This window comes from Antechinus flavipes, chromosome 4, assembly GCF_016432865.1.
Source record: "Antechinus flavipes isolate AdamAnt ecotype Samford, QLD, Australia chromosome 4, AdamAnt_v2, whole genome shotgun sequence".
Classification (NCBI taxonomy): Eukaryota; Metazoa; Chordata; class Mammalia; order Dasyuromorphia; family Dasyuridae; genus Antechinus; species Antechinus flavipes.
In genome coordinates, this window is record NC_067401.1 from 292,760,322 (window position 1) to 292,774,873 (window position 14,552).

Below are 14,552 nucleotides of genomic sequence, written 5' to 3' on the forward strand. Positions count from 1 at the left end.
CAAATAGGCAAATTGAATTTGCTTTTAGTTACTCACCTTAGCTTGGGGTTAGGAATTCCAAAACTGATAGAATTAACTCCTTGCAGAGACCTAAGTGATATTTTCTGAATTCTGGGATGGAGAAGTATCCCAAGTAATGAGAAAAGGAGCAAAAAGCAACATGACTGTCAAGATGACCAAAGCAGATGTCTAGATGCAATATGAAGCATAGTGTGATGGTCTGACCTGGGGCCTGAGACCACCTGATTGAATGGGCTAGTTGAATGCTTAAAAGAAATGAGCCATTATTATACTGAGCAGAAATGCCCTAAAAGTAGAATTTATTGTAATGTGATTTCATTTATATTATTTTTTTTATTATAAAGCTTTTTATTTTTAAAACATATGCACAGATTTTTCAACATTGACCCTTGCATAGCCTTGTATTTCAGATTTTCTCCTCCTTCCTCCCACTCCCTCCCCTAGATGGCAAGTAATCCAATATATGTTAAATCCATAAAAAAAAAAAAATGTTAAATCCAATATGTGTAAACATTTTTATACAATTCTCTTGCTGCACAAGAAAAATCAGATCAAAAAGGAAAGTAAATGAATAAGAAAAAATGCAAGTGAATAACAAAAAGAGTGAGAATGTTATGTTGTCATCTACATTTAGTTCCCACAGTTTTGTCTCTGGATGTAGATGGTTCTGTTCATCACAAGATCATTGGAACTTGTCTCAATCATCTCATTGTTAGAAAGAATCACATTCATCAGAATTGATAGTTTTATAATATTGATGTTGCCATGTACAATGATCTCCTGGTTCTGCTCATTTTACTCAGCATCAATCCATGCAACTCTCTACACGCCTCTCTAAAATTATCCTTCCAATCGTTTCTTACAGAACAATATTATTCCATAACGTTCATAGACTATAATTTATTCAGCCATTCTCCACTGATGGGCATCCACTCAGTTTCCAGTTTCTTGCCATTACAAAAAGGGCTGCCACAAACATTTTATAGCATTATTTTTTCAAAGGAAATGTCAATGATATCTTCCAAAGAAACAATGTTATTTCCAAAAACAGTGTGTAAAACTTCATATGTACATACATATATACATGCATTTAGACATGTTTTATATTCATGTATGTATATTTAGGCAGGTAGATATGTGTCTCTGTATGTCACCTTCAACATATTACAGAAGTTTAAAAAGGTTATGATACTTCTGTCTTCTGTAATGTGTTGAAATAAAGATTATTATTATCTGTCTTTATTAAGAAAGATAAGAATGATAATATTCCCATCACATGAGAGCACTGACTTACTGAAAGTGTTAATGACCGTTAGCTAAAATGAACAACTATTTTCTTATAAATGATAAATAGCAAAATTAAATGAACACTAAGCTAATTTTCCATAGAGACAGGGAAATAGAAGCTTTTCACCATGTTTCCAGCTTTGTAACAGTATCTGAATATTGTACTGAATGGGTAGAAAAATTCCCTTAAAAAAAGAACTCCCTAAACTACAGTCACTAGAAGCCAACGAATTTTTCTGGTGTTACCTCTTAAAAGCCCTCTTCTTGCTAGAGAAGTCAGGTCTTTTATCAGAGGGGACTAGCTAGCTGTTGAAAGTTTTGAAAATAACCTAACTCAGCATTTTTTTCCTCTCTGAGTATCAGTTTCCTCATATATAAGACTGCTTCCAGCACTGAAGTGTTTTTTTTCCCCTCACACAAGACACTCCATCTCCCAGCTACAAGCATTTTCCTTGGTTGCTTGCCATGCCTGGAGTTGTCTCTCTCCTCTTCTCATTTCTGCCTCCTGGCTTTACTGCCTGCCTTTAAGTCTCAGCCAAATAAATTCCAATCTTCTGTAAAAAGTATCTCCTATATGTTTTATATATTGAACATATATAACCTGTATTAGAGTGCTTCCTGTACCAGGGAAGGGGGAGATGAAGAAAAGAAGAGGAGAATTTGGAACTCAGCTTTTTAAAATGAATGTTAAAAACTAGTTTTACATAAAATTCAGGAAAAATAAAATATTATTTTAAAAAGTATTTTAAAGTGTTTTTTTTAAGTGTTTACTCCTTAATCCTAGTGATTTCCTTCTGAGATTTATCTCCTGTTTATCCTGTATATATTTCACTTGTACATAGTTATCTGAATGTAGTCTGATATCTTAAACGTTATTATCTTTTTTATTTGCTTTTCATATCTCTAGTGCTTAGCATAGCACCTGATACATAGACAATAAAGAAATGCTTGTTGATTTCTTTTGATTCTATCTTTCTGGCTCTAGAATTATATTCCACTAGAAATATATTCCACATATAATTCCAGAATTATATGACACAATCTAGAGCATAGATACACACAAAAATTCACTTTACTTCACTCTTTGCCACCTTGTTCCCTCTTCTCTTCCCCTAACCTTCAGACTTCAAGTCCAAGAACCAAGTTTGGTGTCTTTAAAAAAGTTACAAACCTCAAAAATTTCCATTCATAATGGAAACTATTAAAATCAAGATGATTTGTTCATAAGGAAGGGTTCTACCCTTTTCTCCAACAAAAAGGACATCTAGCTCTGTCTCCTACAGAACAATTGAAACATTGATCAGGCTCCAAAGGGAAATGAACTTGGACTTTGGTGAAATTACAGTCAAATCCTGTTCTAAGACCTTAGAGAAGTTTCTTCTTGATACCCTTTCCTTGTTATAAAAACATAAATATATGAAATTCAGTCTTTATCTTTGAAGCTTGTGAGATAATTCACATTCCGGGCCTGGAGCCTGGAAGACCTGAATTCAGATCTCAAACCAGCCTCAGATTCTGTGAGTGACCCTGGGCAAGGCACTTAACCTTATTTAATGCTCAGGGGAAGGAAATGGCAAACCACAAATATTTACCAAGAAAACCTCATGAGTGGTATGGTCCATGGGATCACAAAGAATCATACAGGACCCAACATCAACATTCTAATTTAAATATTTTATTTTAAAGACAGACTTTTAAAATAGAACTTTAAGAGGCTACAGAAGGAGGTCCATGAAAAGTCATCATAGAAAGTATTTATAGCTAGACTGGCCCTGGATCCCTAAATTTTTGTTCTTAATTCTCAAGTATCTGGATCTGAATCTCAACTTTATTACTTACTATTTTACTGCCTATGTGACCTTACACTGAATCAGTTTCTGGGACTCAATTTCCACAAATGAAGATGATGAGTTAAGATCAACTCTGACCACATCATTCCCCTTTTCAAGAAGCTTCAGTAGTTCCCTATTCCCCCAAGATAAAATAAAAGCTTTTTAGAAGGAAAGGAGTAGTTAATGACTTTACAGCCTGTTCTCAAACTTTATTTCCAGAATTATGTCTTTCCCTCATGTGCTTTAATATCTGAAGTTTCCCCCCTCATCTCCTGAACATGTTTGAAGCTGTGTCTGAAATACACTTCCCACCACTTGTCTCTATCTCTTGTAATTCCTGGATTCCTTCAAAGTTCAGTTCAATTACCATCTCTTTCATAAGACTTTGTTGGTGTAGTTTCTGCTAACCCATCTAACTCTCTCCACCAGCCACCACGAGGAGTTATTTGTCTTAATCTTGTCTATGTATCTGTTTGATTTACTCCACCCCTTGTCCTCCTACCATAATATACAAACTCTTTGAGCTTTGCATCTTGAGGCACTGTTTTATTTCTATGTATTCCCAATGTCTGGCACATAGTAAAAGCTTAATAAATACCTACTAAATGAATAAATTAATTAATCAATAAAGTCCCTTCTAAAGTATGCTTCTAATCTTAAACAATAAGCCCATATTCATATGTTTGAGAAGATAAAAGATTAATTTTTCAAGATTCTGGAATCATAAAACCTAAAACAAATCTCTAAGGCCATTTAGTCTTATAGCTTTTTTTTTTGAAACTAGAGCCCAGTGAAGTTGAGTTACTTGTAGAAAGTTACACAATTAGTAAGCGTAAGAGACCTCATTTGAACTCAGGTGCTCTTTCCACTGTGTTAATAATGCTGTTTCTTATTTAAGGAGACCTACATCCTTAAAGAAACGATGATCTTGAACAGTAATAGTGTCCATATTAAAACAGTCAGATGACTGAATATAATTGAGAAAACATTTTTTAGGTGGATGGAGGAAATGGAACCGCCAACATGAATTTTAGGAGTTTAAGCCAATTCCCAATCCAGGAAAACATTTTAGTTTTCACATATTGAGTCAAGTACTCTTTGGGGAAGGAATTTTTTTCTGTTTTGGCTTGTCATCTCTCTACTCTTACCAGTGAATTAGAGTAAATTTTAGATGCCATGTGAATTATAAAAGCAATTATGGTGTAGGTGTTTCATAGTCATATTTTAAACCATGACATTCTTTTGAACCTAAGTTGACAGCACAGCTTCCTTCTGACCACTTTCACCAAACTTTGTAACATATATACAAAAACTACAAATGATCTGAGACAGAATAGTTCATAAATGTTTTTAGGAGTTTAGAACTGGAAAGAACCTAAAAAGTCTCTAATTTCAGCCCTCTCTTTTATTTTTAAATTTTTAATTGTTAATATCTTTTGTCTTTAACATCACCATCATTTCTGTTTATATTCTTTTCTCTCCCCTCCCTAGAGGGTTGTCCCTTATGAGAAAGAATAAAAAATTCCAAATTCTTTAACCGTCCAAATTCTAGAGTGGTTGTCCCTATTCACAGCTCCATCAAATAGATTGCCTATTTTCCCACAATCCCTACAGCATTTGTTACTTTTTTTTTTTTTAATCATCTGTATCCATTCAGAAAGCCAAGTTATGATTTGAAACCACCGACATTGTATTTCCCCTATAGGAGATCTGCTCATACTGTAGATCCCCACTAACTCTTTTTAGGATGCTAGCTCCCTTTTAGGGTTAGCCTGTCAGTTAATAGTGTAATACCCCTCCCCTGACACTTCTTTTTGGGGTTAGTTTTCTTGAAAGTCAAAACAGCTAATGTCAATTAGGATCCAAACTCCTTTTTTAGGATTAACCCTGTAATTAGACTCCTCCTTGCCATGTCTCAATGGCATCTTCCTCCTGGTTACTGCTAAGGAACTTGTCTTCTCCCTTATTAATTAGTAAAATCCCTTTTTCCTTGCTAAAGACTATTATGGATTTAGCCTACTCTTAGCAGCATAATAAAATCTTTGCCCTTTGATTTGGAGGATATCTAAGCCTATAAATTCTTGTGAGATGACTCACAATACCAGAGTAATCCCAATATTATTTTGGTGTTTAATCCCATCCCCCCTCATTTTGGTGAGTAACCCCACAAATTTTGATGGCCTACTATGGGGAGAATCTGATTGTACCCTATAAGCTCAATGGAATGGGGAACTTTCAATCCATATCTACAATGATTAAAATAATAGGAGAAAAACACTAAAAAGAGAACTATTGAGACTGGTCAAAAAAGAGTAGAAGGTGGAGAAGATGGTCAGGTAAAGTTTTTAACAATAAAATAGTAAGGAAGCAGTTGTTATACTTAGTTACAAAGTAATTCAACACACACACATTTTAACAGAAAAATTAAGCTATAACAAGCACCATTTTTAAGGATTAATAGGAACATATTTTTTTAAGATTTCAAAAAAATTCAGCATAACTGAAGTTTTGCTTTGTAAATATCTTTGATATCTAAAGTATTTATTAAATCACTCTACGAAACTATTATTTATCATAGACTTTTGACGTTATTGTTGGAACAACATTAATGGGACTTTTTTTTGTCTTTAAAACTGTTGTAAATTTCTGCATGCAATTCGCTTTTTATTAAAATTAATACAAGGTGAATAGTGATCCTTTAACAGCACTTAGGCAAAATGTACACCAACTTTAGCATAAATCCTGTTTTTCGTTTTTTGTTTGAAATATGAGCCATGTTTTGCTTGTACGAGGTGAATTTTTTAATTTCAACTTTAAAAAGTATTTAATAGGAAAAGTTGTTACTACACTAAGAGTAATATATTTCTAGTTCAAAATAAATCAAAATGTACTCATTTTGCATGATTGTTGGTAACTTATTAAGTTTTTACACTTGTTTAAATATGCAATGTTAAGCCTAGATTTTCCCCCTCAAAAAAAAAAAAAGTTAAGTTGGTAAACTGGTTTTTTGTTATTTGCTTTTAAAAAAAGAATAAATTATAATGTTTATATCAATTTCTTTCTTTCTTTTTTTTTTTTTAAAGAATCTACTATGTGCTGAATATCATGTTAAGTACTGAGCATACTCTTCAAAAATTAGTCTTTGTCTTCAAAGAACTCACATTTAAGAAGAAGGGGAAAAACAGCATACATATAAATTTTTTGTTTATTTATAATTTATATTATTTATAATCTTTATTTATATTATAATTATAATATACACTTTATAATCAGAATGCATTCAAGATAAATATATAGTAAATGGAGATAATTTTAGGGTTATATGGGGATGAGGGGATCAGGAAAAATCTCCTAGAAGAAATAGTACTTGTGTCTTAAAGGAAGTCATGGAATCTAAGAGGACAAAGGAAATCCCAAGTAAGAAATTCTGAATATATTTATATAATAGAAGCAAAACTCAGAGGAAAAATGGAGGCCAAGTCAATGTCACTAAATATGTCAATTGTTTCTAAATCAATTATTATTGGCTGTAATGACATTCCCTCCCCCCCAAAAAAGTTTTTATTTTCCTGATGTCTTTGAAATACAAAATTTAGTTTTCTCCTTTTACTTATAAGGTAACTAAGTACCAAAGAGGATAAGTGATTGCAACTGAATTTGGGATTTGAAATAATTCTTCCATTTCCTAGGTTGGTATCCCTTTCTCTAGGCAATAGCAAGTTAGCATTTTGATTGGGGAATCAGAAGACTTGGGTTCAAATTTTACTCCGATTCTACCTAAGTATGTCTTTGAGGTGACACAATCAATAGACTCTTGGGCTGGAGTCAAGAACTGAGTTCAAATGAGCCTCAAGAACTCTCTCTATGTGATCCAGAGCAAGTCAATTAATCTATGATTGCTTCAATTTCTGGCAAATCAGTGATTACTAAAGGATTCATAGATCTAGAGCAGAAAGGGGTTTAATAGGCTATCAACTGCAAGGAAAGAAGGAAAGAAAGAAAAAAGAAGGAAAGAAGAAGATACTTAGATCCTACTCTCCCATGCTAATCAAATCTAGCCTCAAAGACTAGCTGTGTGACTCTAGGTAAATCATTTACCCCTGTTCGCTTACTTTGTACCAGGCACTCTGCTAAATATTGAGGATAAAAGATACAAACAAAAATAGTCTCTAATCTCAGAGATATTGTTCTTTAGTCATTGAGTCATGTCTGGCTTTTGTGATGCCACGGACCATAGCACTTCTATCCTTCACTGTCTCTCAAAGTCTTTCCAAGTTCATGTTCACTGATTCTATGACACTATCTATCTATTCATCCTCTGCCATTCCCTTTTCCTTTTGCCTTCAATCTTTCTCAGTATCCAGGTCTTTTCCAATAAGCCCCAACTTCTCATTATATGGCCAAAGTATTTAAACTTCACTTTCAATATTTGACCTTCCAGTAAAGAATCCGAATTAATTTCTGTCCAAGAGCCTCTCAAAAATCTTTTCTAGCACCACAATTAAAAAATGTTGATTCTGTAGCACTCAGCTTTCCTTATATTCCATCTCTCACACTATTTGGCAGAAAGTGATGGGGTCAATTGCCAAAATCTTATATACATTTTTTTTTTTATGTTAAGCCCTAAGCCAGCTCTTACACTCCCCTCTTTCACCCTCATCAAGAGGCTTCTTAATTCCTTTTCACTATTTAGTCTATTTTTTTTTCAATTTCCTCTTTATCCAGCATGATAATCAGAAATTAGCCTCTAGAATCAGAGACAAATATTATGTAGAGGATGAAGCAAAAGTCACTGTGGTATTTCTATGCTTTCAGCACATAAAATAAGCGATTTTTGTTAACCATAGACATACACATCATTCTTCAATTGTACAAATAACTTCTTATAATTTGTAGTGATTAACAATCTCCCAGAATAAGTGGTTAATTTCAAGTGAATTAAGGCAATAAACCAGTCAGGTTCAACAAGTACACGCATGAAAATATTTTATTAGGTTATACTGAGGAAATCCAATAGAACTAGTTGTTATAAAGTCTCTTGGCTTCAAGAAGATTATCTTAGATCAGAAAACTGAAGTTAAATAATTCTATAAAAATAAAATAAAATTAGGTTCTATGAAATCTGTACTTTCCATTCTAAGATTCTTATTTCTTTTAGGGACATTCTTTGATTGATTCTATTACCTGTGTGGTCTAATTACACAATATCCTTTCCCAGCAAGGCCTGGACCCTCTTAACAATTTGTACCTTGTCTATGAACTTTGACCCTTTGGTTTGTTTTAAGTCTATCTAATTATTTCTTCAATCTTTTTAAATCTTGAGTTCCTAGAGTGGTAGATCACTTTCTTATCTTCCTCTAGTCTTTATACAATGCATTAGATGTAATAGGGTTTCAATCATTATAAATGAATTTGAATACATCTCTTTATATTTGAAAAAAATAGAAAAAAAAAAGATGAAGTTTAGCAACGCACACTAATATTTAGAAGTAAGTGTGCCTATCGCTAAGGTAAATGCAAAGAAATGTGTGGAAAGAGAGAAGAGAGAGAGAAATAAAGTTATCTGGGTAGAATAAAAACTATATACCTGCAAATTTGTTATCCAAATAGTTCAGAAAATTTAAGGAAGATACAGCCACATTCATTGTTTTAAACTGGGTCAGGTCTAGGTCACTATTTGTGTGCGCATGGGCAAGTTATTTTATTTCTTTAATCCTCAATTTTCTTCTATGTAAAATGAGGAAGTTGGACTAAGAGATCTTTACAATCTTTTTTAACTCTAAAAAATCCTAGTATTCTCTCTTCAAAACATCAACTGAAAACTATTTTCCCCAGTGTTCCATTTTAGTCAATTTAAGGCAATGAGCCTTTTGACACTGCTAAACTGAGTCCATCAAGTATAGGTGAAGAAGACAAAGTGATTTTTCTGAAATCTGCTCAAATGCCCAAGTCTCTCTTTTAAGTATAATTTTTATTCAGCATTGAAACTGGAAGTTTTGAGGTGTTGGATTGTATTAGACACTGACTCCAGACAGAGAAACAAATCTAATTTGTATAGTCAAGGAAAAGCTTTTAGTAGAAGGGTCTGAAGTCTAGAGTCTAACTTAAAATTTAGTCTCTAAAATTTAGCATCTCAACTGTATTGATTTTTTTTTCCCCATTTGGTCTAGTGGTAGAAGTGTAGCTAATAAGATGAACCAGTTTGACTTTGCCTCTTTATATTTCACCAGATACATCAAAAAAACTTTTGGGATTAAGCAACTCAAAATAGAATGTTCCCATTTCCTTCTTTTTCTAAAATCATAATATAGTTATATTCAATCTTTCAAATATTAATACTGTACCTGGAAACTAAACATGTGCCTACTTCTCATTTATAGTTCTTTTCTATATAGATACAGACCAATGCAGTAATCCCTCAAGAATTCAAATTAATTGGGAAAAGGTCAGTCTGGTTGAGTAGACAGTCTGAGTTTCCAAATGTTCTCAAAGAAATAAAATTTTATTATTTTTAGTTACATAGAGTAAGGCAAGCTAACCTCCAAGGTAAATTCATTTGAAGACATTTTAGATAAGAATAGTTAATACTTCTATTTTATTTATGTGCACATAGTTGGGTCATTAGAGGGTTTTTTTTTTTAGTAAGACTTTAAAAAGCTTTTCTCTTTTCAAATGTTCCCTTTACAATTCTGTATACATAAACACACATGCATGTACTTATGTATCTATGCATGTATATGTACAGATATTTTTTGCCTAAGATATATGTATTTCCTAAGAAATATACATATTAGGGCAGCTAAATGGCACGGTGGATAGAGCACCAGCCCTGAAGTCAGGAGGACCTGAGTTCAAATCATCCCTCAGACATTTAATACTTCCTAACTTTGTGACCCTGGGCAAATCACTTAATCCCAATTGCCTCAGCAAAAAGAAAGAAAGAAAGAAAGAAAGAAAGAAAGAAAGAAAGAAAGAAAGAAAGAAAGAAAGAAAGAAAGAAAGAAAGAAAGAAAGAAAGAAAGAAAGAAAGAAAGAAAGAAAGAAAGAAAGAAAGAAAGAAAGAAAGAAAGAAATATAAGATATAGGTATAATATCTGTATATATTTCTTTTCTCCTTTCAAATATTCTTTTTTACAATTCTATATACATAAACATTCATATATATATATCTAATACTGCATATCTTTTGCCTAAGAGATATGCATATTTAAAACATGATATAGCTATAATATCTGTATATATATTTCTTTTCTCCTTTCAAATATTCCCTTTACAATTCTATATACATAAACATATACACATGTATCTATGCATGTATTATATATATGTGTGTATGTATAAATATCTTTTGCCTAAGATATATGTATTTCCTAAGAAATACAATATTTAAAACATGATATAGGTATAATATCTATATATAATATATTTATTTTCTCCTTTCAAATATTCCCTTTGCAATTCTATATACACAAACACACATGTATCTATGTATCTATGCATGTATTATATATAATGTGTATATATAAATATATTTTGTCTAAAGATATATATATATTTCCTAAGAAATACACATATTTAAAACATAAGATATAGGCATGATATATATTTCCTAAAATATGTGTATATATTTCTTAAGATATATATAAATGTATATAATATATATGCTTCCTAAAATGTATATAATATAAGCTATATAGTTTTCCAAAGATAGGTATATTATATATACATATAATATACCTATACACACATACACACATATATATATGGGAAGCTTTTTTCATCCCCCTCAAAACACACCAAAAAAAAAAAAAAAAAGGCAACTTCAGCATTGGTCTGGCCTGGGTTACCAGTTAGTCAAAACCATGGAGGCTTTACTATGCACACTATACCATGCATAATGATATAAATAAACACTGATAAAAAGAGGAAGGCACGCTTAGAAGCAGCAGTGGAACTGTATAGCTCATCAGTTTCGATTACAGAAATGTCTCACAAAACTTCTTTCTCCATCACATGGACCTCCTATTCCCTTAGTTTCGCTTGGTGTTCAGCTTTCAGCCCCAAGTGACCCAACATCCACACTCCTCCGCCTGCTTCTCCCTCTGTGCTCCAGCATCAGCTCCGGTTTGCTCAAACCAGCCTCCGTTCTGCTCTGACAAAAATGTTTCCAAACATGCAGAAGATGCCGGGCCCACCTGGCTTACGAGCTGGCTTTGTAATCAGAGCTGGGTTTTATGTTTCATGTCCCTCTGTTTGTCAGTTTGTTGGGCAGCTCTTAGCAGCAGACTTGACGCAGGGCACAGCGCCGGATGGAACACTGGAAAGTGTGTGTAGGTAAAGCAATATAACAGAAGTCTTTCTAATGGACCATGTAATCAAAACATTTACTTTGACTGTTAAAGCTAGTGTGCCAATTCTAATGACACATGTGTGCTGAAAGAGTGGAATATCAAAAGATACCGGAGTGGGAAGAAATACAATTTTTAAAATGCATCTAGCAGAAAAGAAGCCCACAACCCCTGAATCAATAGTTAGCCTGGATATAGTCAGTGGAGGAGATGGAAAAACTTGTATTCTGGAAAAGTGATTAGAAAATAGCAAGTTAAAAAAAATAATAAAACCCTCTCCAGGATTGGGGATTTTTTTTTTTTTTTGGAGGAAACTTTGCTGCAGCTGCTGACCATTTGTCCATTATTAACAACAGACCTGTTTTGTTGTGTTGTGTTGTGTTTGGGGCCTTGACAAATTACAGTATCCTGTACTGCTCTCTGTGATTGTTGTGGAAATAAGCAAAAATGTAACTGGATCCATTATTCATGCAGTTCTTTTTGTAGAGACTCCAAATTCTCCTGAGCTCACTTTCCCATGGTTAAAGACTAGATGTGAAGGCCATCTGTCTAGTTTCAATGGTAAACCCCTAGGAAAAGGATTTAGTCTTTGCTGTTATACGTTAGTCAATAATAGGAACAAAAAAAATACATATTCTGGGAGCTCTGACTCTCATCTACATATGGTTACATAATTGATTGGACTGTAAGTTCTAGAACTGTTTTCTTCCTTATCCAGTCTCCTTCTCCCGAAATTTCTATCACTATTTATCCCAACTTGGTTTCCTAGGCACTCTCAACCAATAATAATTAATGCTATTGTGGAACTCATTTGTTCAGTTCCTAATTACCAGACTGGATTAGCTATTATGCAAAATAGAGAGTTTTCTGTTCTCTAGATCCAGTGAAAAGGTATAATGTTGATCCATTTAGACTAGTGGTTCTCAAACTTTTGTTATCAGTATCTTTATATTATTAAAAATGACTGAGGATCTGTCCAAAAAGTTTTTGTGTATGTAGATTATATTTACCATATTAGAAATAAAAACTAATTTTGAATTTGTAGATCCTCCAAAAGGATTTCAGAGATTCCCAGAATTCTTTGAACTACACTTTGAGAACCACTGATAAGTCTTTAAAAGCATCACATACACAGAACCTTTTTAATAATACCTAAAATTTATGTACATTTACACATAAATGTTAAGGTTCCAAAGAGCTTTAGAAATATTATCTCATGTTTGCCTGATAACAACACTAAAAGGTAGATGTTTTTATTATTCCCATTTTACAGATGAGGGAACTGAGAGACATGCCAGGGCACATAATTAGTGTCTGGGGTCACATTTGAACTCAGATCTTCCTGATTCCAGATCTATTACACTATCACGGAGATACCACTTATATTGGTCAAATCCATCAAGTAATTTGGCACATACAAGCAAGAAAATATAAATATTTTTAGATATCCCTATTTTAGACTCTTTGGAGACTTAGTTCTAAATCTAGATATTAAGTTCTAAGATCTCTCTCCCAATATTACTAATCATCAGTGAAAAGGATCTAGTATACCAAGCTTTACAGAGCAGACTAGAGTTTTGCATTTTTTTGTCCTTCTATATTGCACATGTTTACAACAATGTCTGATGCATATTAGGTATATGTAACCCTGACAAATGATTTAACATCCCTTGATCTCATTTTCCTCCCTATAAAATGAGGTAGTTGGAATTGTTGGTTGCTTATTGAAATGCTCATTGATAAAACAAAGTTTATGCACCAAGAAAAAAAGTTTTGATATGCATATGCAATACAATGATCCAAGATAATTTCAAATGACTAATGATGAAGCATACTATCTGCCTCCTGAGAAAGAACTAATATTGATTGAATATAGACTGAAGCATGCTATTTTTTACTTTTTTTCCATTTTTTTCTTTTAGTTGAGTTTTGTACAAAATGACTATTATGAAAATGTTTTACATGATTACACACGTATAAGTTATGTCTGATTGCTTGCCGGTTCAGGGAAAGGGATAAGGGGAAAGGAAGAGGGAAGGGAGAAAGAGAGGGATAGAATTTGGAACGCAAAACTTTAAATAAGGGGCAGCTAGATGGCACAGTGTATAGAACATTGGCCCTGAAGTCTGGAGGACTTGAGTTTAAATCTGACCTCAGACACTTATTAGCTGTGTGATAAATCACTTAACTCCAGTTGCCTGGGGAAAAAAAAAATCAAAACTTTAAATAAAAATGTCCAAAAAACTGGAAAAATAAAATATAATTGGAAAATATTTAATAAAAGAATAATAAAATACATGAAAAGAAAATAGTATATCATCCAATTCTCACAACAATTATGTAATGCAGTTTCTATTATTATTTGCCTTTTTAGAAAAACTGAGATACACAGAATTAAATGTTTTGCCTAGATTGCAAAACTAGATATCTAAGGTTAGATTTAAACTCAGGATTTCATCACTCAAAGTCCATCACTCTGCCTACTATGCCATCTCATTGCCTCTGCAGTTTGTTTTCATGGTGTTGTAATGTATTCTATCAAAACTTGCATGTAACTTTTCTCACTAATCACCATTTCACTCTTAGTTTCAGTCTCTAACACATAACAAGAGAAAGAAATCATGAACTGCAGTGGAGCTCTCTCTCATATTCATCTAATTGTCTCATACTCTTTTCTCCATGCAAATGGTTTCTTTTTTTTTCCTTCTGTGCCCTTTTCTACGCTTCTCTTCTTCCTCTTTTTTCTTCCTCTCTTTACCTTTGTGTCTTTCCACCCCTTCTTTCACTTCCCATTTCTTTCTTCAACTGGTTTAAGTCCTGTACACCCCCATTCTCTGAAAGCCACAGTCATATAGCACTTCTCTGGCATCTATTTGCCAACCTAAGCAAGTCTATCAGATACCCTTGCTCAGCATTGTTGAAGAAATGAAACCTTTCCTCATCTGGTATGTCCTCAGGAACAATATCATTGAAGCAAGAAAAATCATAGAACCCATCTTTTTTTTTTTAGTTGTTTTGATATTTATATGGATTAGATTGACCTCAAAATATTGCTCTAATGTTA